A 25,671-nucleotide genomic window follows, 5' to 3' on the forward strand; every position below is an offset into this window, starting at 1 on the left:
TCAAGGGGCACGCCAGCGCTTCATAACAGACTGGGGAAGGACGCTAGAATACCTACAAAGTGACTTTATGCTACAATGGTGTCCGCACAAAATAGGAATTTTGGACATGTTTAAATAGACTGGTTGAACTCTGAAGAAACAAGTATGCACCACAATGAAATGGCTGGTATGGCAGGGGGAGGGAAAGGAGTGTGGGGTTAAGGGACGGTGTTGGCAGTCCCTATGTTAATGTTTAAGAAATGCAAATAAAAACAAATGGAAAAACAATATAATACATGAAGAGCATTTGCCCATAGAGCAGGAATGGATTTTAGAAAGCCACTGGAAATTCCATCGGGCCCAGCGGCTCATGATCCACTAAGATTCTCAATTATCAGAGTTATGTCTTGCAGCGAGATATTACATTCCAATTCATTTTGCGGAATGGATACTTCATCCGAGACAGGAGGTGCAGACCCAATAGTACATTTTATATGATCTAACCAGGCAGCCACATAAACTCCAAATCAGCATTAGCAGTCAATGGTGTTAAAGCGTAGAATTTTCCAAATGGCCACATTATCTTTTGATTTCATAAGTGCAGCAATCGTTAACCAACGTGTCTTTTCAACATCAGCTTTATACTGTTTTATCCCTATATGATAATTTTTTCTTGCGTTTTTATTTGATTTACTAACATTCTCGGATCTGTTCGATGCGATAGAGAAGTTAGTCAGCTTATGGATCAATGTTCGAAGATTTTTTTTTTCAGAGGAAATAACGGGGTAAAAGTCGATGCGTCTAGATATAGTTTTGCTGCAGCGCTCAAACAATCCTTTATATTGTCTAGGCTTCTGGGTAAGTAGACATATAGATTCAATTATCTCAGAGAAGGCAGAAGTTATAGCCACACTTTCACTTGAAGGATTACAATACGTTTGAATAAACTGAGGGAGAAGGTGTTTACATGCCTCTAAACTTTTGTTTATATTCTGTTCAGTCCACATAATACGGTTATGTCTTTCACTAATATAAATATCTCCATTCATGTCATGGGCAGTAGTGCCATTATTAAGATCTGAATGTCAAAGTATTGCACATAGCGGAAGATGATCACTTTCTTGCAGCATAACTACAGCCATGTTTTCAACAATAGACAGTGTCATTGACAAATATAAAATCAAGAGTAGACTTGGCACTGCCCCTGATGTGTGTAAAAGCGTGTTTCTCATCCCCACGGCAAAGACCATTCAAACTGACAAAAGCCATAGAGCATTACATAGAGGATCATAATTTTGCTTGAAGTTCATTCTTCCTTGATCTAATAGGTGCAGAAGAAGTTAGGGTTTCATGGAAGGGTTCATTAATATAGATGTCAGCATTAAAATCACCAATGATTATCTGTGGCTTGCCAATTCCATTTTTATCTAGCATGTTCTTAACTATGCCAACATTTAATTTAGTCAAGGAATGACCAGGGGGATCATAGACATTAATCAATAAAAAAAGAGAACATTAGACAACTTAAGAGATCTCCAAGAACGTAATCTGTGGATTCAGGAACTTCCTGAATTTGCTATGGATGAGAAACAGAGATAAGAAGACCAGTTTATGGACGGCCTTTAGGTCCTTTAGTTGCTACCTTTTGGATAGTCTTGTGTCCTTCCAGCTCTAGGGTCTCTGTCAGCCATGTCTCTTGTAATGCCAATATAGTAAACAAATCAACAGCTGACCAAAGCCCTTCGTCTTCAAACAAGTGGGAAAAGCCTTGTGTGTTCCATGAATAAAACACTGAGGGGTCACCGTCGCTGCAACCCAAAACTCGCCTTAAAAGGCAACAGGCAGCCATTGCCAATAGCCATCACATGGGGTTATTACAGGTGTATTGGTGTATTGGAAATCACTGGAGTGCGGTCGGATATTTTGTTTAAGACCTGGGGTATTTGGGATGCAACAGGAGTAACGTGTGGATGAGAGCACGCTTCACTTCCCATTGTTTTATTTGGACAGCCCATTCTTACATTAACACCATTTGTGTTAATAGGCGTACTAAGATTTTCTTTTGTTGGTACTTCAACATTCGCTGAGCAAAGGGGACGTTTATCATCCTGCATATACACAATTTTACATTTATATCCTAATCAATACAATTTGTCTTCAAAGTTCAGCATATAAGACATGACATCTTCAGAGCTAAACCAAATGTTTGAAATACTTGATCTCACATGCTCGATCTGATCTACATTTTTTATATCTTCTGTTTTAATGATTCGCAAAGGTAGAACTGAGTGGAAAATACTCAAAATCTTACAACGGTTAAGCGGCTGAGACACTTCTGTGTTGAACACAGATTCAACCTGGAGTGTTTGATGGACAATTTATTTGAATGTAAAGATTTCTCTGTATTAGAGGTACAGCTAACATTTACTTCCGATTGTGCTACCGAAATCCAATGTTTGGGAAGAATAGATTGAGCATATTTATTAAGGAGACAACTTAGTAGAGAGGGCAGAGGAGGAGGAAGTATGGCTAAAATAATAGAGTTACTAGATCATGGTAAACCCGTAGGAATAATCATATTTGAATTAGAGGATGCAGAGGTAGTATTCTTAAAAGTTTCATTGCTGATCACAGCAGTATTTAGAATTCCACTTGAGTTAGTTGATAAAGCTATAGAGTGCTGATCATTAATTGAAGGTGGATAGGAATAAGAGGTCGTCGCGTTGGTGACTTTAATCACAGGTGTCAAAGATTTAGGTCTTTTAGCATACATAAATGCTTGTGATACAGGAGCTACCTTTTTTTCCATTAAGCCTTCTAGGGCAGGAGGTAACTTTGTTGATTGAGCGACTAGCATTGGAAGAATGAGAGGCAAAAGAATCTGACAAAGGTATTGGAGTCACGGAAAAATACCCTGATAAGATGGTATTACTACCTGTCTCTCTAATAGATTTTGTTTCTCTATTAATACTTTTGTGTAGTAATACAGATTGTAAATCAAGTTTATACTCCAGTTTCTCGCATTTCAAAATTGAAATTGTCAGAAGATTGTCAAATGCTAAAAACAGGTAATTGGATGACATACTAGTATTACTGATATCACAAGGGTCCGAAGGTCCATTAAGAGACTCTTTATAATCTCTAAAATCAGTGGAGGGATCGACAAGTTCAGACACAGGACAGTCATCAATTTGAGACTTATCAGTAGGGTTCTGTATACGATTTTCTACAGTTAAGGTCGGAGGGTCATATAAAGTTTGTGGATCAATGCTGAGAGAATCAATTGAGCACAAAGTGTTCATTAAGTTGCCCATATATTCTACTTCATTAGTGGGTATTGTCACATGATTTCCATCAGGAGAGGTAGATAAAACAGTATCACATGGACTGTGAGTCATAGCAGAAGTGACAGGAACTGCTAATGCGACAGCACACGAAATCGAGGCGACAGAATCAGCCATAATATTGATCAGGATATCATCAGTCTTAACATCAGAAAATAAACGTTTTGCGGCAGCAGTAGATTAAATAGGGAAGCCAATAGGTAAATAAGCTGTTCGAGGAGACTCTTCCACTGCTTCAATCACAATGATCCAACAGTTAGTATGTGTAATTGAAGGGTTCTTGACAAACAGGGTAGATAGAGAATCACCTTTAATTATGGATTCAAGTAACTTGCTGCCAACACATCCAATTGACAAATTTAAATTGGCAATGAGTGCATCAGCCGCAGATTCCTCAGCAATATTTTTCATTAATGGAATTTTGGAAAAGTATGTTGGAAGTTTATTTGTTTGTAAAGGTAAACGAGCGGTGACAGCAGCAGCTGAAGTAGCATGTGTAATTATCTGTGGCGTACAAGTACTGTGCACTTTTTTAGCAGGCTTTGATGTAATGTAGACCTCAGACATGATTCCTTGGACAGTTGCAGAATTGCTATTTTTCGTGAAAGAGCCTTGTTAGAACTGCGCGGCAAGGCGAGAAGATGTTGTTTGCAACAAAGCTAATAATACAGTTCAAACTAAGTCAGACGTGTTTAATAAAAATTGTGGGGAGTGACAAACTTTTGGACTGGAAAGGCGCTGGTTGGATTTGATAGTCAACCTGGCTGACTCACGACTCCACACACCAGCATTGCTTAACCCGGCCAAGTACGGCTATTCAGCCCTCTGGCACCCACACTTGGGAGGACCAGCCCATTCCACCTGGAAACTCAACCACCAAACCCAATTGGCCTTGAAAAAGACTTAGGTTGAAACGCGCGTCGGCTGTGTAACATATCATCATGTTATGAATATTACATTTACATCCAATGATGTCTTTCATTGGTGCTGATTATAACAAGGAATAAACCTAAAAATCTCATGTTTAACACACCAACAACCTGGACCATCTAATTTTTTGTGCAAACTGCCTACAAACAAATACTGGACTATCAAATCCAACCAGCGACTTTCCAGTCCAAAAGTTTGTCACTCCCCACAATTTTTCTAGACAGTAGGAACCTCGGAGTTGGTTCCTTGACAAACTATGACTCTGGCTGCAGGTCTAATTCAACTAACAACCGAATAAAGGGTGCGCAGGAGAGAGGGAGTCCCGCCACAAACTCCACTCTTCCAAAAAACTAAGTCAGACGTGATATAGGTCTTGTAACAACAGGGCAGCATAAGATATAGCCAGGTAAATACAAGCAGTTTAACACTCACAGACTAGTTACAAACGATTGAAACAGGCGTTAGGCTACAGTTATAATGGCAAGCAGCAAGCCGTAAAGAAAACAAGTAACAATCGGAACTGTCTCACGAGTCGTTTCTTGTAAGGATTGTGTGCTACTTACTTACGGATGGTTAAAGACAGGAGTCAGGGGATACAGATTGCTGGCAAGAACAGGCAACGTTCGGCATGGATTTAGAGTAAACTATCGTAGCAGCAGAGGGAGATGCAGGTACAGCTGAAATCTTACAGCTTATCAGCGTATCAGCACACTTCCCTCAGCGCCCTGTGCTGATTGCGTGCGCGCGCGCGCCGAATGCACCCAGACAGCAGTATTTAAACAACTCCGGGTAAGTGGGCGTGGCCAACGGGGTAAGTAACTTTTTAAGTAACACAAAGTCCAAATTTGCAGAAAATATTGTAGAAAGCAGAGCAGCACGTCCAGCACGTATTAGCACACTTCCTTCAGCGCACTTTGCCGATTTCAACATTTACATCACGCCAATCCTAAGTCTACTGGATGAAGTGGGTGTGCAATATACCAACTATGCTGACGACACCCAGGTCATCCTTGAGCTGTCAGGTGCCTACACACAGGATTCCATTGCCAATAACAACATCTATAAGGCCATCCAGGCATGGATGGCATCCAACTCGCTTGCCCTTAAAGTGGATAAGATGGAGCTCCTGATTGTCGCATCAGGGCCAAGAATGAAAAAACTTACCTCCGAATATGAGAGTTTCACCATTGCTGGCAGTAAAATCAGTGGACAAGAGTGTGAAGATGCTGGGCTTCCTTCTCGACCCCGAGCTCACGATGAGACCAGAGGTCGCACTTATCCGGGCTGCATGTGGTACATCAACAAACTGCTCAATCACATATGTCCCTACATGTCTACCAGCAGTAGGTCTCTATGGGCCAGAGCCTTAGTGAACTCACGTTTGGACTACTGTAACAGCCTGCTGGTTGGCATGTCCCAAACCAATATCAAAGCGCTCTAAGTTACCCAAAACAGTGCAGCTTGTGTGATTCACAGTCTTTCTCGACGAGACCACATAACCAACGCTAGGAGGGACCTTCACTAGCTCCCTATAAAGCACAGAATTACACACAAGCTCCTAACCCTTGCCTACAAATGTTGGAATAATGAGGCTCCCAAATATCTCACAGACCGCCTCAAGGTAAGCCGTCCAAGCTGTAATGTACGGTCTCAAGACCAGTTTAAGCTGATGCAACCCAGGTTTAAGCTGGTAAGATTTGGCGGCACTAGCTTCAACGTCCAGGCACCCTCAGTGTGGAATAGTCTACCCCTTGGGACAGAGAACAGCAAATATCCCCACAGGAGTTCAAAAGAATGACCAAGACCGACCTGTTCAACCTTAAACCAGGTTGACTCATTCCCATGTAGCTGCCCCGCCATCCCCCTGACCCTGCCACATCTTCTGTTGTCCCATCTTGTCTATGTTTTTCATGTGCCGTGAGGCCCAATGGCATGTGGTGCGTTATAAGAATTTAAATAAATAAATAAATAAATAATGAGTTTATTAGTGCTGTGGGGATTTCTGGTACTACTATTCCCCACCCTGTTTCCATTGGCCCTATTACAGACCCGCATGTTTTCCTCTGGAGCCCCTGTGTAATGATCGCTTGCGCAAAATTAATTCATTCTGATGGCATATATTTAGAGGTGCCACACAGGATCCATGCTGATTTTCTGTTTCTCATGCAGCAATCTCTTTCTGCATCTGTGGCTTCTGATAATCTGCTCAAGCCCACAGAGGCCTCAGAGGTCAGAGCTCTTTTGCAGTTGGTTCCTACTTCACTCTAGGCATCGCATGCTAATGATGTTAGTCAAATCCTTTCGGCTGAACCTGTACACATTACCCGTAACAATGCTGTAACCATGCCCAGAATACCCCAGTATAGACATTTACCACATGCAGAAGAAGTTATCAAACCTGTAATTGACTCCCTCATAGAACAGCGCATCCTGTACTATACCACACGCACTTGCAATACTCTGATATTACCTATCTGTAAGTAAGGCACTGACAATGTAGGTTTGTACACAACCTACACCATCTTAACAAAGCTGTATTACCCTTCCATCCTGTGGTCCCTGACTCCCTTACCATTCCTTCATGCATTTCTCATAATGCACCATTTTTAACATGCATTGACTTAGCCTCTGCTTTCTTGTCAGTACCCATTTACCCTGATTCTCAATACCTTTTTGCATTTTCCTACAAAGGCGGGCATCTCACATACAAATCTCTTCCTAAGGTATTCAATGACTCTCCCTCCCTCTTCTCCCTAATTTTCAAGGAGGACCTTCAGGGTACAGCATTTCCCAAGGCGCCCGACGCCTTGCGCCCTCATGCATCTCATGCATCCTACAATGCCCCATCCAAGTCACTAAAAGCAACTTTGCTCCTTTTTTTATGAATGAGCAATTTCTGTCACCCATGTATCCTAGATTACATCTCCACTGTGGCCCCCATTCAGGCCATGAACCTTGACTCCCAGTCTGAAACTTAGCAATGGTCACAAAAAGCATCTACAGCTTTCACAAAAATAAAACATGCCCTTTCTGTTGCCGCTGCCCTGGCTCTTCCCGATTATGAGAAACTGCTTACCTTATTCTGTGATTAGAAAGATGGTTTTGCATCCAGCATCCAGGTGTTGTCCAGTCTGGACCCCAGCCATATTGCGTGGGAACTCAGCGCGTACCCCTCCTTGAGATGGCCTGACTCTCTTCCCCTTGTTCTCAAAGACATAAGCAACAATGTGCATAGAACACATGGCCTTTCACCTAATTAAATACTTATGGGTTGGCCCATATGAATGCCGTCTACGCCTCCACCCTCACCTGCTGATTCTGATTTGCAATTGAATGATGATCTTGTCATTTCATATTGCAAGTGACTAATGCTCATTGTCAATTCTCACTTTCAGCAAATCAAGGAAGCACTCCCCCAGCCGCTGAATGCTGCATGCCACGATTTCCTACAAGGTGATTGCCTCACCATCAAGGTTCACCAGAGGAAATCATCACTGCATCCACGCTGGAAGGGGCCTTCTCAGGTGCTCCTGACTAACCACACCACTGTGCGCTCCAGAGGCTATGACTCCTGGTTGCACGCTTCTAAGTGCATCAAAGCAGCGCCGCCTATTTACTCCATGGCATCCACAGGGGTTCAGGACAAAGGAATCGTTCTTCAGCCTCCAGGCACGCAGGACAAAGAAACCCCTCTTCAGCCTCCAGAGGTCCAGGACAAAGACACCCCTCTTCAGCCTCCAGGGGTTCAGGACAAAGACACCCCTCTAAGGCCACTGCCTATTCTAATCGGCGACGATCCACCGCAAAACGCCCAGAGGTACAACTTGCGGAGTGCTGTTAAGACCTCACCTGTTTCTACTGGACGACACAAGGTATTATACATTCCTGTTCATTTTGCAGCTACAGTAACACTGCGCACCTCAATGAGAGGTGCTTAAAGCCCATTTTGCCTAAGGGGGCATTCATGGCCTTCTGAGCGGTCCCAGCACCTCAGGAGCTTTTGTTCTTCTATTCTATGCCATACACACCAGACCTTCCTCAAGACTCTTGGTCTTCTACCACCTGGCACATTTGGCTGCTCTTCTCTTCCGGCATCCCTCACCTGGCTGTCACATCCGGGTGCATCTAGCTATTCTTGGACACGGCACCCGCCACGCTGCTGCCTCCACTTATATGCCATATTTGTTTCACTTCTGGGCCATATTCGTCATAGCCCCAGTTGGCATCCTGAACTTTGCCTGCACCATTGCCATCCTCATCTTCCACTGTGACTTAACTTGCTGGTTTTCCCTGTTCTTTTGTTTCTAGATGATCATGGCACATAGGTACCGACCCAAGCCACCCAGACCAGCTTGTTCTTGTGGAGAAGATATTGCCCTGATTTGTGCACTAGATTTGTTATCTTGTTGGTTTCTTACATCTCACTGCATCCTGTGCAGTTGCATATATGTACAGTGTCTTGACTCTCATCCTTATTGCCACCCTTGCTGGTTTTGATCTAATGCTGCCTGCGTATGTGGCTGTCTGATATGTGCAGCCACTGGGAGGCTGATAAATTGTCCTCCTTTTGTAGCTCCAAGAAGTGCCTAGAACAGCCTTTGGTTAAGATGCGTGCCTCAGGTCTACTCCTATTGTGTTGTGCTGTGCCTTCATTCATCTGTATTTACATTTCACATCCAGCTCCTCATGCTAACACTCTCCTGAACATATCATGGAAATATGCTTCACTCATGAATGTGTCTAACTTATGTATGTGTTGCTGTTCCACACCATGGCCGTGGGGGCTTTCCATTGATTCCGGTTTAATTCAAATGGCGGGATAGGTTCTTTCATTACAGTATAAATACCACTTATTGCCCTACATAAAAACACCCTTTCAAAAGAACTTTGTTCATCCCCTCCAAGGCTAGGTCGTTCCCACCCAAAATTACCGGAACCTACCCACCTACGGACCTCATATAATTAGTGGTCTGGGTGGGGAGTACAGTAATTACTGTATTCATTAAAACCCTATCACTCTTATTACCTTACATAACATACCACGCCGATGTTAGCCAGCTAGTAATTAGTTTTCACATCACTGCTGTGTCTCAATTGTAGGCAGCTCTCAAACATAGGTGTATTTTCCCACTTGCCAGGTATGTCAGGTCTCACTGTTTTCTACTTGCTACTGTGTCCCAAGTTTAGGCGTACTTTCCCACTTTCTGGGTGTCTCAAATCTAGGTGTTTTCTACTTGCTACTGTGGGGCGGTAATTTCCGCACACCAGAGTTTACGACGGAGGAAGGGATATGGGCCATAGTTGGTCATAGCAGCGGGGGTGGGAAGGAGCGCTGCAGCTGACCAACCTTACTAGAAACTCACTTCTGCATACACCTCTCAAATGCTGAACTAAACACAATCATACCTCTACAGCATAGCAAATCGCACGCACTTCACTACACCATAGCTACGAAAAACAAACCACACATAGCCTCACCCAACATCATATGGCAGCTACCAACCTAAAAACACACCTACACTCAGCCAACAGTGTCAACCGAACTGAAGCCGCCAACAGAACATCACCGTTCTCTTGCTCTATTGCTCAGTCCTACTAACTTACCTGCCCTCCCCCATTGCTTTACACCTTTCCCCTTGCTTCACAGATCCGCCAGAGCAGCAAGAAACCACACAGGTGGCAACAGTGTGGGGTATAAGAACCTTTAACATAACATAACAAAATGGGACAATTCCCTTGGGTTTCACCCCCTCCACTTACTATCACCTACTTAACATTGCTTTAAACGTGGCACAACACAATTACTCCTATAATACATTTGTGGTTAACTTCAAGAACAAGACTAATATATATGTCACACTGAAAAGCACATTTTATTGTGGGAACTTTACCAATGGCTTCCCTCTGGGATAGCACAGGGCTTGCACTATTGGCTTCCTCAGGCCTGCATTCAGGTACACTTTGCAATTTCCACATTCAGTTTCACCCCCTCGCAAAAGTAATTGCTCAGTTTGGGATAAGATTAAAAGGGCTACAGGTAGTCCTACAGATAAGGGGTGTTCTGACCAGTTTCAGTCTCTAAAAATAGGGAAATAATCCCCAAAAATAAAAATAGGGAGCAACAATACATCGAACAAAAAATGGGAAACACACATAGGACCTTATGCCCTGACTTTCACCCATACCACTCCATGGATATGTTTGGACCACTAGTGCATGTAGAATCACAGGAAGAAACTACTACTATTGCTGCCTAATAGGAATAAGACAGCATATATCTTTTAATATGTATTAATTATTAGGTGCAAAGGAATTATTATTAAAAACAATTCATTTTTCCAGTTAAAGCATATTTTTACTTGCTTATAAAATACTCCCATCGGGAATTGGACTTACATTTTTACTCCATAAAAAAATCATTTTACTCACAACTTCAAAAAATAGAAAGTAAAATACTCCAACTTCAGAATCTTATCTGGAGCACTGGCTACAGTAGTAGTTTTTCCCTGGATTGGCACAACTGTGAACAGGGCTGACATACGTGCTCTCTCCCTCCTCATTTGTTTGTTTGTTTGTTTATTTATTGTGCGCCGGACCCAGAGGTATCAGGGCGTGAAAAAAAGATAACTTACAGCTTGGTTACAGATGTTACAGATCAGAGGTAAAAACAGATTTCCTCTGCGTTACATGATGTGGGTAAAAACAGCAAAGTACATGTATAGCGGCGTACAGGTGTAGTCAACATGTCCTGGTTAACAGATATTTACATTTTAGTAGATCTATATCAAAATACATTACAAGCAGCAAGGGTTAAGTTAGTGCAGTCGGGTAGTGTGGGTTACATATCTTTTTCTATGAGCCATTTGATTGTGTTCTTTCTGAATTTGATAAACGTTTGGTCAGATCTAAGCGTGTGGGGTAAGGAGTTCTACAATTGTGCTGCCCTAACTGGGACACTGGACCCTCCAATGGTGGACAGTTTAAATCTTGGTACTTGAAGACAGTTAGGGTTGGCTATTCTTGGCGGTCTGATGGAGTTTTTTCTGATGAATCGTTCTGTTAGGTAGTGATGGGCTTTGTTATTTAGGCATTTGTGGATGAGGGAAGCCGATTTGAGATACATTTTTTCTTTGGTGGAAAGCCATTTGTGTTTCCTTCTTATTTCAGAGATGTGTGCTCCTTCAACAAGTTGCTAACAATATCCCATTAGCTCTTTCTGCGCTAAATACTGAGAAGTTAGAACTTGACAATAGTTCTTCAAAACAGGATAGCGCTAGAATATATCCTAGTAGCCCATGGGGGCACATGCAAAATAATTGGGTAAGAATGCTGTATGTGCGTGGCAGATAAATCCTCCCAGGTTTCAGACATCACTCACCTCATAGATATTGGGTCCACACTCCATGCCACTAATGAAGCCCCTCCTCATTCCTTTTCCCATGGATTCAGGATATCTTTGGCTCACTTGGTTAATCCATATTGCAAGGCATAATGATCTTCCTCGCCCTTATTGTAGCTCTCCCTATGATAGGGTACCTTGTTTGCTGCCTGTTGCACCGATGTGCTAAGCAAGACTCACATATGCCCACAGACACCAGGTTGATGATCCATAAGGTGGTCAAGGATTCAAGAGAAGATAGAAAGGGCACTGCAATGTGAAATTTCAGGCCTCATGGCTGTAAACATGGATCATCAGCTTACTGTATACTCCAGTGTGTGAGCTATATGTTTTAAGTTCTTCTCAGCTTTTTCTCATTTTGTTTGCATTCCATTTTATTTTATTAGTTCAAGTGTGAATATATGCTCATGACCTATTGGATTCTTTCTGAGTTATGTTTTTTGTGGTCTGCACCCTGATAAGCATGCAGTGAAGGCGCAAATTCAGTGCTGTCAAGGGAGGCGCGCCTACCAGCTTGGGGTATGATAGGAGCAGGGATGGGGTATCCCTAGATGGGGAAGGGACATTGTTGACAGCTGCAATGTGTAGTTTATGTGCTAAGTGCACATGTGCAGCTTGAGACATCTGGGGGCAAGACAGGGGTGGAGGCACTTAAGGGGGGACACATGGCAAAAGGGGACTCGGGCTGAATAAGGGGTCAAAATGGTAGTATAATGCAATGGGACCCACATAAGAGCCATCGTGGGACAAAAACTACAAGTAAACAACCTGGGTTTCACACTGACAGGCCCTGTATAGTGGGCAGACATGAATTTCACGAGCGCCACGCAACAGCAGTGTGCTGGAGAAAGGTTGCAAGCTGGCTGTTCCCAGAAGACAGCAGTCACTAGGAAAGGGGACCGACAGACACATACAAGGTCAGTGATCCAGGCTCTCGGGCACCCGCTGGGAAAGGAGAAAATCAAAACGCAAAAAGGCATGGTATGAAAGGTGAATTCACAGTGGGGTCAGCGGTTTCAAACTGCCCTTTGGCAGATGGACCTGGGAAGAAGGCTGTGGGCAAGGGGATGAGACGGGAGGGAGCCAATCAGCACATCAGTATTGGTGTCCCTGAGATCCAACAGTGTTTTGGTCCGCAAGACACCTTATTGGTTGGATGCTGTGTAAATGCCTCCCTTCCCACAAGCTCAGGGTGTCTCATGTTTCTCATGTGTGCTGAGTAACAGTAGGTTAATAAAGTTCCGGAGGTCAGCACAATTTCGTATTGCTAATAAAAAGTCATTCCTGGGGCAGAGTGGGGAGGTATGTGATGTCACATGGGTGCTAATGCACAGAGGGGTCAAGATTATTTGCTCCAATCATTTTTGATTAGCCTATGTCTAGCTATAAGGGACTGACGTGGTCCCGCCAATCAGCTTTGTAGGCGGTGTAATATTTTGTAACACTACACGCAACTGTTTCTGACTATGCAAATAACGTATAACTGTATAAAGGATTTGGCCGCAGTGGGCAGTTTTGTCAGCTCCTTTCCACCAGTTCTGTTCCACTGCGCCGTTTGATATGTGCATGTCAAGCTGTAATAAACAGCGCTACTTCTTGTTTGGCATACACTCCTTATTAGATTACTTTTGGTATCCCAGTGATTACTTGCCTTTGGAGGAACCCTGATACATTTTGGAGGCCCCAGCGGGACCCTCAATTCCCTCTGCCAACTGAGGGTATTCAGACCGCCTTCGCGGGGGGCGCAGGTCCAGCGACCACAGACCAGTCTCATTCGCACCACCCAGGAGGTCCTGCAGATGCCGAGTTCACGAAGGTCTGCCTGATCCTGAGCGCCGCCCACGCTCAGGTGGAGGAGTGAACCAGCAAGGAAGGCTCAGTGCGAAGAGGGCTTTTGGATCATTAGGACACGTGAGTGTGCCCTTGCACGAACGTGCTCTATCATGGTTGCATGCCCACAGAGGGGGGAAGGATTTTCTTTTTCATAGTGTTTTAGAACACATCATCAAGGAGGGAGGACGATCGGCCGCAGTTGTCATAGATTTTAGTTCCATCCACCCGTTAGGGAGTGGATGTGTGGCGGGCATGTCTGTGTTAGAGCAGAAGAGTGTATAGAAAGTGGCAGATCCCGTTAAAATAGAGTTGCGCGTAGCGCAGGTGATTGTATAGTTGCATCACTGGGGAAGAGGGGTGTTTTTGATCTGTGTTGGATGAGTGTTGGAGGAAGTGTGCGGTAGAATAGTACATGTAGGCACGTTCATTGTGGTAAATGTTTGGTGTTCACTATTTGATGGTTTTTGAGGAGTCAGCCAAGGTGAAAGAGTCGACACCCAAGGTAACGTGCATATAAATTGCGCTTGGCACAGTAGCGGCAGACACCAGCCCGGAGGAGGGGCGTGGTCTGACATCTGCGCACAAACATAGGGAAAAGGGGGCCTGTGGAGAGGGCCAATGGTATACTAAGACAGAGCAAGTGGGCAGGCCGGAGGAGAAGGCCGGTATGCAGGGTAGGTGGGAGTTGGAAGGCCTGTGGAGAGGGCCAGTGGCTGTAAATAGGGTCTAAGGAAAAGGAAAGGCAAGTATGGATGCTTGAGAGGTGAATGGGAGTGAAGGCGTGAGAGAGGAGGAGGTGAAGTAAGGATAAGTGTGATGGGGATAAGGGTGATTTGAAGAAAGTGGGAAGGGCCTATTCGGATGCAGAATTGTTTGCAACTGAAAGAGGGGGACACATAAATTGGGGAGTAATGGCATTCAGGGACAGTCCCTGCTCCATATGTGTGATACATTGCCCCAATATCACAATTAAATATTAAAATATAATTTCCAGTGGGTTCAGGACACTGCAGGCCAGTGCTTCCATGCATGGCCAGGGGAGGGAACGTTTGACAGTAAGGTTATAGAACACATGTTCTCATACCTGTTAACGAAGTAAAAAGGTTATAAACTTAAGAACATACAGAATATTTTAGGGCTTTGGAAGCTCTATGAAGAGAAAAAGGAAGAGCCTGTGAAAGAACCGCCCAGTGCCCCACCCCTATGTACGGAGCACGCCCAGCATTAAAACCTGCAGCTGGGTATACCAACCCATGTCGTGTGTCCCCAGATATGGGGGATGGGGAAAAGGAGAAGAGGAGCAGCAGGGGGAGCAGACAGGGGGAAATACTGGACAAGGGAGACAGAAAGTACCTGGCAGACATAGAAAAGAGCATGCAGTGACATGTGGACACTTAGTTTAAAGAGAGATAGAGGGTCATAGAGATGGAGGTGAGGAGGAAGGAACAGAGGAACACCAGAGATGAACAAGGGTGGACATCGGGGAGGATAACATTTAAATTGGATAACGAGGGGTCTGATAAAGGGAAGGCCGGGATGGAGATGTGGGACGATGACTAAGTTGTCTCAGACGAAGGAGAGGAAGAGAGGGAAGTCAGCACAGAGGATGACGAACTGTGGACAGCGGATAAAGAAAGGGGAAGATGGTGAAAACCGAGGAGGAAGAGAGACAAGGGGGAAGGGGGAGCCAAGCAGAAACTGGTCCACGATCCTCCACCACCGGAGGGGGAAGACAAAGATAGGAAAAGCGCAGACAAAGGGAGGGGGTCTGAAAGCAGGGCCATGGGCAATGCAAATGCCACTATGTACCGTGGCTGACAATGGACAAAGACAATCTCATTTGTAGCTTGCCCTCCCTCATGGCGAGCAATTGGATATATGCTCTTGAAAAGGAAATGGTGGGTGTAATTCTAGCAATAGAAGACATGAAGAGCCCATTTGCGGCCATAATAGGGGAGTGAGGGAACAAAATATGGGAACAGGCGGGGAACAACGGGGTGAAATTTAGCACAAATGCAGACAATGGTGCCCCGTTCCACAACTGCCGTGCCCATGTGTGGAGAGTATTAAGGAGTATGCACTCAGATAGTTTGGACCGGGGGGGCTGTACTGGCCCATAAAATGAAACGGGACAAGGACCCCGCAGGATATATACAACAAGTTCAGGAGCTTTGAACATTAGAGACTCAGAAACCCTGAGATTATTATATACCTTTATTTTACCATATATTGGTTAAGGGCCTCCCATCAGATGTGCAAAGGGGTGGCCAGAAACACAGGCAACAATAGTACACTATTGCAAGAGGAAGCAAGAAAGTGACCGACAGACAGACAGATAGCAGACAATGCTGCAAAGGTAGAGAACAAGCTAGTACAGAAGAAGCTGGCAAAGTTGGCGATGGAGGGGGCAATGCTAATCCCAGATGCTGCAGGAGTGACCCCAAAGGGGTCGGGGGGTCCCAGCAGGGAGTGTGCCCCAGTAAGGGGGCATGTGCAGCCACAGTACTATGCCCCACAGTGGGGGGGGGGGGTACAGCGGCACTACAGTTATCCACAAGGTGATGATAGAGTCAAGCTTGGAGAGCAGATCTTTACAGATGTTCAGGAGAGCAGTTTCCGTGCTTCTGGCCACTCCAAAACGAGACTGATGGTCATGGAGACAACCAACAGAGTCTGAGTGAAGGTTAAACTGCAAGATGGTCGGCATTGCAAAAAAAAAAGAGGTTAGCTACACACAGGAGGATTTAATTAAAGAAGGTCCTCAGGAAATTGTGGAGAACGGAGCCCTATGATGTGGAAGTGCTAAAATGAGCTGAGGCGTTCAGAATAAAAATAAAAGAGGGAGCATTGTTACCCAGAGCAAAATAGTACCCACTCTCAGTAAAGCAGACATGGGCATATACATCACACTTCTTGCGTTATGGCATCAAGGCATAATACAGCCTTCCACATCCCCATGCAATACAGCCATATGTCCCATCAAGAAAGCAAATAGAGGCTCACGGAGATTCAGACGGGACATCCGTCCCCTAAATAACGTGGCTGAGCCCGAATTCCCACTCATGTGGAACCGGCCACAATACTGTGTAACATCCCATCGAAAGCAAAACATTCTACAGTAATTGACCTTAAGAATGCCTTCTTCTCTATACCACTACATACAGATTCCAGGTACCTCACAGCGTTTAGCGTCTGATGTGAACACACAAGATTACCACAGTGGCACTGCAAATCCCCCAGCATTTTGAACAGGGTAACCCAAATGGATTTGAGTTACATGCAAATGCCAAGCACTGTCATACAGTATGTGGGTGATGTGTTGGTCTGCAGTGAGATGGAAGAACAGGGTAGGGCAGACTCTGTTCTTCTGCTAGCATTGCTGGTAGACAAGGAAAAGGTATAGTATTGCCAGGAATAAGTGGTATACTTGGGACAGATAATATCAACAGAGGGGGAGAAGATTACACCGGGAAGAGTTGAGGCAATACACAGGATCCCACTACCCTGCACAGTGAAAGAGATGCAGCAATTCCAAGCGTTGTGCAATTATTGCCGGGCATGGGTGTTCCATTACTCCACATTCACCAGGCCCCTCCTTCAAGCACTCAAAGAAGCACAAAAGGTTAAGTGTCCCATAAAATGCACCTCAGAGATCAATGAGAATTTTGCTAAACTTAGAGGCACTGGCCCAGGCGCCACTGTTGGCAACCCCCAATTACAAGGAAATGTTCAATCTGTTTTCCCATTCAGATGGCTCAGTGATGACGTCAGTCCTCACGAAGAAACAAACAGGGGCAAAAGCATCTGGCCTACTACAGCGGTCTCCCGGACCCAGTGATGCAGAGTCACTTCCCCTTCGAGCAGGCACTTGCGGCTGCAGTGTGTGCCATATAAAAGGCAGCAACGATCACAATGAGGTGTCCACTAGTTGTATACGTGCAACAATCACTTTTCGCCATATTGGAAAAATCAGAACCCACTCGAACCACATAGAGGTCTTCGGGTTATGAGATTATGCGGACAAACCAAGCCATTGAGGTTGTCCGGCGTCGGGTGGGAAACCCAGCCACCTTCATAGCAGAACCAGCTGTGCCGGGGCTTATGTCCATGACTGTGCATCGTATATGGACAGGATGGAGGGGAACAGCCAGGTTAAGGAAGAAGAAATAGTGGGAGGAGACATGGTTTTCTTTGACGGGTCCTCAAATATAGATTTCAGCACAGGATGCAGGCACACTGGTGCCGCAGTGGTATGCAACATGCATGGGGAATTCTGTATTAACTCCCGAATGCAGTTGTCGTCACATTGTTCAGCACAGGCAGTGGAGCTAATGGTGCTAAAAAATGCACTACAGCTGTCCGAAGGACATATGGTTAAAGTTTTCTCAGACTCGGCTTATGTTACATCGACAGTATGATATATGATATGATATTTTTTATTTGTATTGCGCTCGTACACAAGTGTTTCAGAGCACGACAAGGCAAGGGAGGGGAACAAGGGAGAACAAAAACAACAATCTTACTAGGCTCAGTGACGGTGAGAATGCGCAAGTGAATGGGAGAGGGAAAGGGGGAAAGTGCACGGAAGGGGGAGAAGTGAACAGTGCGAAGCAAAAGACAACAGATAAATAATAAAATAAAATAAATAATCAAAGTCAACAAACAGCGGTAGTGCAGCCAGCAAGTGGCAAGTGCTGGGCTTAAGGCAGCAGACAGGGTATGTCTGATAAGTGCAGGAAAAAAAGGTGGAGGGGACCATATGGCTACAGATATAGACCCCAGTGCAAGGGATTGCCCGGAGGCAGTGTGGGTGGGTGGCAGAGTGAGCAGGTACCTGGGCCCGGAAGACAGAGGGTAGGCCAGGTGCATGATGCTGAGAGATCAGCAGGGGAGAGGAGGGGCGAAAGCAGAATCGAAGAGGAAGGTCTTGAGGTGCTTCCGGAACTGGAGATGGTTCTCCTGAAGTTTCAGAGTGGCAGGGAGGCTGTTCCAGAGGGAGGCCCAAGCCGAAGACAGAGATCTGCCCCCAGCTCGTTTCTTTGAATAACGACTGACCGTGAGGGAGTTAGAGGTTGAGGAGCGAAAAGCTCGAGGGGAGGAATTTACAGAGGGATAGCTGAAGGGTTGGCCCAGTGGGAAAGAAGAGGGTTCAAGAGGAGTGATGGGTCCCCAATCCAACATGCAGAGCTAATGATGCAGCTGATTGAAGCATTAAAACTGCACGTGGAGGTAGCAATAATAAAGTGTGCTGCCCACACAGGTGCGCAGGACTTTATCTCCCAAGGAAACGACAAAGAGGCACCTACCTGCCCGAAGGGATCACTAGGTTGTACCCCGGTGCAAAGGGAAGGGTACAAATGATGACTGCAGGGAAAGAAAAGGAATAAGACGTTTGAGGAGACAGAGCCTTTTAACGCACTGCCCATTGTACAGATAATTGATCTACAGAAGAAAGCTCCCAGGAAGAAAAGGATCTCTGGGTACTCTCTCTCTCCTACCAACTAGGTTTGGAGACAGAATAGCACACGGAAACCAGTTATGACCAGAAAACTGCTGGCATTAGTGTCCGCCCACTGTTAAGCTCACCTTGTCTCTGCCGGGGCGTTGGGTGCTGGGCCTCTTCACTCAGATGGACGGTCTTCTCCGGATTCCCTTGCCTGCCCTGGTAGCTTTGGATAACCTCCCTGGGTACTGTTCCTAGGAAATAGGGAAAGGATGACGAGTTGTGGGCAAATCTAGGATTGTGACATCCTCTCCTACCCCCCACCAGTTCGTACTCCTTTATGGATGGTTGAGCCGGATGGCTCACCTGATATTTCGTAAAGATGAACTCTCCGTCCTGCTGTTCATGCAGGGGCGCAATTCTTCGTTAGACCAGTTACTTCACTGGTCAATGATGATGACTGCCCAGGCCAGCTGTGGCTTAGTCCTGTTGGTTTCTGCTTCTTTTCTTTAGCAGTTTCGTTGATTGTCCATGTACTTTTATTCCTCTAGTCTTCTTTCGTGTTGTTCATTATGATTGGCTATTGTCTGTGTGGTAATATTGTCTTTCTTTCCTTCCCCAGGTGTTGCTGCGACTTCGAGATCGCTGTGCAGAATTTAGGGGGTCGCCGCGATGAAGAGAAGTGACACTGCAGTAGGCAGACGATGGCGTCACGGTATGCAGAAGATACGAGTACAGGTATGTAGAGCTGCACTCGAATGCGTGAGTGGTTTGGGCGCTGCGCGTGTCTTTAATGTGCTAACTTGTCTCCCTTCTTCTTTTACAGCATAGCAGTCGGGGCAAGACGTCTTTTCCAGTGGTGAGAATTTGCTGACAGCACAGGTGGTTTGGGCGCTGCGTGTGTCTCAATATGATAACCTTTCTCCTTTTCTCTCTTTGCAGCGTAGCGGTTGCGGCTAGTTGTCAGATCCGATGGTATTTGCTGGTTTACAGGTTCTTCGTTCTTGCAGAAGAGGTTGGCTCCGTGTCAGAAGGTACGCTGCTGCTCATCAGGGTCTCCAGTGGACGAGGATCACTGCGAGCGTCACGTTGCTGTAAAGCAAAGTAACGCGAAGCCCTGATCCATGTATGGGCGGGGTTTAAATAGCCTTGGCCAGTTTAGCCCCGCCTATTGGACACGCCCTGCCACACACGATAGAAGGTGCAGGGCAGGTCCTGCCACACCTAATGTACAAGGCACGTAACAGGCCAGACTTGCTGCTCCACATGGTTGGACCCTTCTCATGAGCCTGGCGCCCCAGAGTAGCCAGGACAGCACCCACCGGGCTCCAGGAGGGGTCCTGGATCCCTTCAAAGAGCCCCTTGTATAGGGGTGAATCGTCATCTGTGCCCTTGATTGGGTAGCCATGACAACCACATGTCCAAAGAACATGTGGCGGCAGAAATAAATGAAAGATAGTTTGTCCCATAGCTCCACAAATTGGCGGCTGAATTTATGGGTTTGACATGTCAAAGGTTCTTGGTAGGAAACACAATAAAAACAATAAAATGCAACACTACCACAACTGGAAGGGCCCTTCCCGCACTGCATATTGACTATGTCGATATGCAAGATAAAAGTGCTTCTTACAAGTATACGATTGTCGTTATCTGTCCATTCTCACGTTGGCTTGAAGCAAGACCCTGTGCTCACAATGACGCAAAGTCGGCGGCAAAATCTTTGGCACGGGAGGTGTTCTCAAGATGGGAAATATGTGACGAACTGCAGTCAGATAATGGGCAACACTTTGCGTATTACCTGTTCAAGTAATTACAAACCTGATAAAACACTGCATGTGGAAAGTGGACAGTGTACCGCAACCAAATGACTTGCCTAAGGAACGCTCAGCAAAGCTCACAACAACTTTGAGCAAAAATTGGCTTTATTACGTCCCTTTAGCACTTTTTGCATTACGTAACTCACCTGGCACGGATCATCATTCGACTCTTGCGCCTTACTCTCGTGCGTGTACAATTCTGGATGCTAATACAACTGCACAGGTTTTGGGGGAGGAATTCAAAACATATCTAGCTGAACTCAATAAAGTTGTAAAATACATTTCTCATCAGGAGCATCCATGATCAAGCTGGCCAGCCAATGCCCGCAAGTGCACACAACGAGGGCACGTTTCCACAAAAAATATTCATACGTAATTTAGAAGTCGAAATTGGTATTTGTTGACCAGGAGCAAAAAGCAGCTCTTGGGCATCAGGCATAACCAGATAGGCAGGATCTACCCCTGGAAAACCAGGAGCTAGTACATAGTGTGCAGCAAATCTAACTTTGCGCCCAATGCTTTTTGTCTGTTGTATACTATCCAACATGCTCCAACTGTCCCTTAGTTGTGTTCTTATTCTGCTTTTATACACATTCCCAAAGATACACAGTTAATATTGCATAGCTAGGTTTGTATGGCACCACTTGCCACAGGAGTCAAAAGTAGCTCCTTGTAGCTGTTGGTTTCAAGGTAACCAAGCTCCCCTTGGCTATAACCCGGACCTAAATAGCTCCCAGCTCCTGGAAATGTCGAACTCTAATTTTGTCAGAAGATGGAGAGAACCTAGGTTTACTGGACCCCACAAAGTAGCATACGCAACACCTACAGCAGTGAAAGTAACTGACAGGCGCGCATGTATCCACCTTTCGGATGTCTGCAGAGACAACAGCGTTGCCCCCTCCGGAGGGGAGGAGAGGGGCCCAACTAGATGGGGAGCGTTCACTTTTCTTTCTGCAATAAGATTTTACAAGAGGCCCATGGAGGAGGAGAGAATAGTGCATGGCAACAGTGAGGGGAATGGGAGAAAGTATAAAAATTATGTGTTTTGAGTAAGTGTATGATTGTTTTGCCTTTTTCAGTTTCTTTTCCTTCTTTGGTTTTTACTGCATAAAGAGTCAGACAGCATTTTAAAAGAAAATGATAAAAATGCACGAGCTAAAAGGAGTATATTTCACATAGAAAAGTTCCATGACGCAATTGGGAGAGGGAAGGACACGGCATCCGGGAACATGTGGTATGAGGAAATGAAATGTGTGGGGCTAACGGTACCTGCTATGCGTGCTCTTTAATCCCATAGATTACAGGGACACCCAAACAATTCTTGCCTCAAGAGGTAAAGGGATGCATAATGCACTTGTCTTTGTGTAGAACTTGAGGACTTTTTCAGGGGCGGAGGATATCTGTTAACTGGATAGATGAAGGGGAAGAGGTGTACGCAGATTAATATATACAGTTGGAGAGCATGTCCAGAAAAGAAGCTACAAATATTAGACTATGTTACAGAGGGGGCAAGAAGGGGAGAGCAGTTATTTATGACCCACAGCAGAGTGCATTGCACAAATTCTACAGGACATACTATTCCATGGTGCCACACCAGACCCTTGATGAGAATACGGAGATCTGTGTTTCACCATGGAAAATGGGAAGGGGGGATGGCACAGAGTTGTGTAGAAGAGATGGTGGGCTTTGAGGAGGATGTGGCAGCAAAAATAAATGAGAGTTGTTGGGCGGTGTGGAATGAAAACATACTTGGTTTGACTTGGATAGATGAAGAGACATCAACCAGTCCACATAAAGCTACTTACATGCTTTTCCTTTTGTTTTGGGTGTCGCTGCATGCGGACGATGGGCATCGCAGCACTGCAGAGTGGGGCAGTGGTGGTGATGCACCACTGGTGGGCTTGTGGATCCAAGGCATATGCTCAGGTGCCTCCAGACTGGGGAGGAGTGTGCTCCATCTTCACGCTCCACAGCCCTGCATTGGTCGTACCTTGAGCCGATTTAATACCCTTTGACAACCCCCGGGTGTTACTGCAGAGAAAGATGATGGAGGAACAAAGGGCACACAAAAGGCAGGAGCGCGTAATAAGCAGGAGGAGAAGCAGTACCTACCTGTCGGAGGATTCATCACAAAACGTGGACGCAATCTCTCACCACTTTTTTGATTGTTCACCAAAGCTTCCGTTTTGTTTGCATCACTACTGCTCCCTGGAGTCCAAGCAGCGACTAATGTCAAGTAGCTCCAGATCACAAGGTATGAAGTGCTACAGCTTTCCAATTCGACTGAAAAAGTACTGAATGCAGTAAGAGAAGAACTTTGTGCGGTGCGATTGGTAGAAATTCAGAACAGATTTGTTTTGGACATGTTCAAAGCAATGGAGTGAGGTGTCTGTCATAAGATAGGGAGCAGCTGCTGCCAATGATGCGGCCAATGGGACCCTGACTGAGGCCATCGAGGACATTTGCACTCTCCACAAAAAGATGACAAGAGAGACACATAAGATCGCACAGGGCAGTTGGCTAGATTCACTATTTGCGTGGGTGCCCACATAGTTGGCATCAATATTTAAAGTGACTATTGTAAGGAACTCATGGTGGCAACAGTAAAGACAGACACAAGTGATTGCAGTTCAAGGGTGTTCATTGAAAAATGAATGCAGGGTGGAAAAACGCCTAACCTAAACCTAAATCTAAGATGGGAGCAAGCGTCTACCATCAAAAGGCAGTCCTTGTGGCGTTGTGTCAAAATAAAAGGGGCTATACTAAAGAAAAATCTATTGCCAATTCCTTAGAACTGATTATAGAAAAAGTGTGGGATAGGGTTTCAATAAAGAAAAGAAGTGTTCAAAATAATAAGTCAGGAGGTGATTGCCAGGGGTCTCCCTTCTCCACGTTTTCAGCACGGGACAAGGGGGGACTTTGGAGCACAGCACACACTTAAGCTTTCTCAGCACGAGGTGACAGTTCCATTCCAACTAGCACAGTACACTCTCAAGCTTTCTCAGCACGAGTCAACAGTTCTGTTCCAGCTATCAGGTTCTTCGATGTTAAAGTCTCTTTCATTAAAAAGTCTCTTGCCCTTGAGGACCTGAGGTATTCCACAAAAAAAAAAAGTTCTTTTCCACAGTTCACGTTGGGTAATGGCTTCACCCCTGAGCCCCCCTCTTCCGGGCACCGACCCCTCATGTATCGTATTCTACCAATCAATTCAACAGTTTGTTTCTCAATGAACTTTGGGTGGTGACTTTCCACCCCAGATCTCCCTCTACCATGCTCGGACCCACTCGACAAAGGGGACAATTCACTTCCCTTTGTCTTCCAATACTTCTTACTTTCATGAGTTTTAATGTCCTTTTAAACAGTTCTTCAGGCTTCGCGCCTGGATCTCCCATTTCCAGGCATAGACCTTTCACAAATCGTATTCAACAACTCAATTGAACATTTCCCTTTCCAATCACCTTAGGGTGGTAACTTTCCAGCCTGGATCTCCCTCCTTCAGGCTCAGACCCCTTTCATATGTCATTCTCCTCTTCCGGGTTCACAATGGCTCTTCTTACTTTTACAAAACAGTTCACTGTGGACAACCCTCTACCGGGTTCACTCCTGTCAACACGCTGTTCATACAGACTTCAGGCTTTGCCCCTTTCTATCAGCATCCCTCCTCCGGGTTCACTCTTGCCAACGTTTACAAAATACAGGGGTCATATACTGATTTCACCATGCAGGCTTCATTTCACTTAACTTCACAATCATCTGTCGGTCAAAGACTTTCGACAGTACAGATGATTTTACAAGGCCCCTATAGGACCACGTTGATCTTTTTTTCGCCTCTTCCCAGCAGTTTCTAACTTCGGGTAATTGCCCAGAGTTTTTCTGCTTGAACACCCATGTGGTGCTGTACTCCTTTGTTGCTGGCTTTCCTCCTCTTTTGTCAATTGTATCTTTAACCTTCTCATAAGTTCAAATTAGCCATTGGCTTTATATCGGTCAACAGAGTTTGGTTTCTTATCGGCTTTTCCCTCAACTCAAAGGCTATAATGAACTGCTAGGCTTGCTTCTCCTTCGAGTCAAGTTTGGTATCATAGAGACCCACGACACTCCCCGGCTTGGTTATCAGCAGAGGAGGGTTTCTTGTACCGTAGACATCTGCTGCAACACACACTGTCATTTGTTTGCAGACTTATAATTCCCTCTGCTGAGGTTTCACAGGCCTTGGTTGGAAAGGGCAAGGTCGCTTCTCTCCTTGTCACTCTCTCATCTGTGCCGTCTTTCTCCTCCTCTTGAAATGCTGTGCTGAGTTAGCTCTCACGTTGTGCGGTCTGCCTTGCTCTCCTTGTGCTCTTGTGTTCAACCTTTTATCCCTGTGGGGAAAGCAAAGGGCTGTCAGGTGTGTGTAATTCTGGTTAATTGCCTGACTCTTTCTGACCCTTGTGTTGGGACATGTGTCACATCCCGCAGGAATCGGTGGTCAGTGTGGAGACTATGGAGATTTGTCAGATTGCTAATGCACAGCACCTCCAAGATGGCGCCCATTGCTCCATTTACCCTTTCAGTCACAAGGCTTCCTGAGTCTTTCTTCCGGTCTCTGCCTACGGTAACCCTTGACAACCTATATCTACTGCAACAACCCAGAAGTCTACGTGCCGCTACTCTTCAATGCAGATGCTCCATAAGTTTTGCATTCTCCCTGTTCCTGGCTAGCTATCACCAGTCAGTCTTTCTCGAATACCTTTTTCTTTCATCAAGAATCTCCCGCTCTGGCTTCGAAGGACTATTCCCTTGCCTTCCCTTCTATCGCGGCTAATCTTCATCACACACGATACTCATTTCCATTCCCACACAATCGATTCCCGCTCGCCCGCAAGTGTTTACATTTTCCCTTTGCATTCTGCAGCCCGGTCACTCATTCACAAAGCTCCAGTCCGG

Source organism: Ambystoma mexicanum, chromosome 5p (genome assembly GCF_040938575.1).
Source record: "Ambystoma mexicanum isolate Mex_15411 chromosome 5p, UKY_AmexF1_1, whole genome shotgun sequence".
NCBI classification, from domain to species: Eukaryota; Metazoa; Chordata; class Amphibia; order Caudata; family Ambystomatidae; genus Ambystoma; species Ambystoma mexicanum.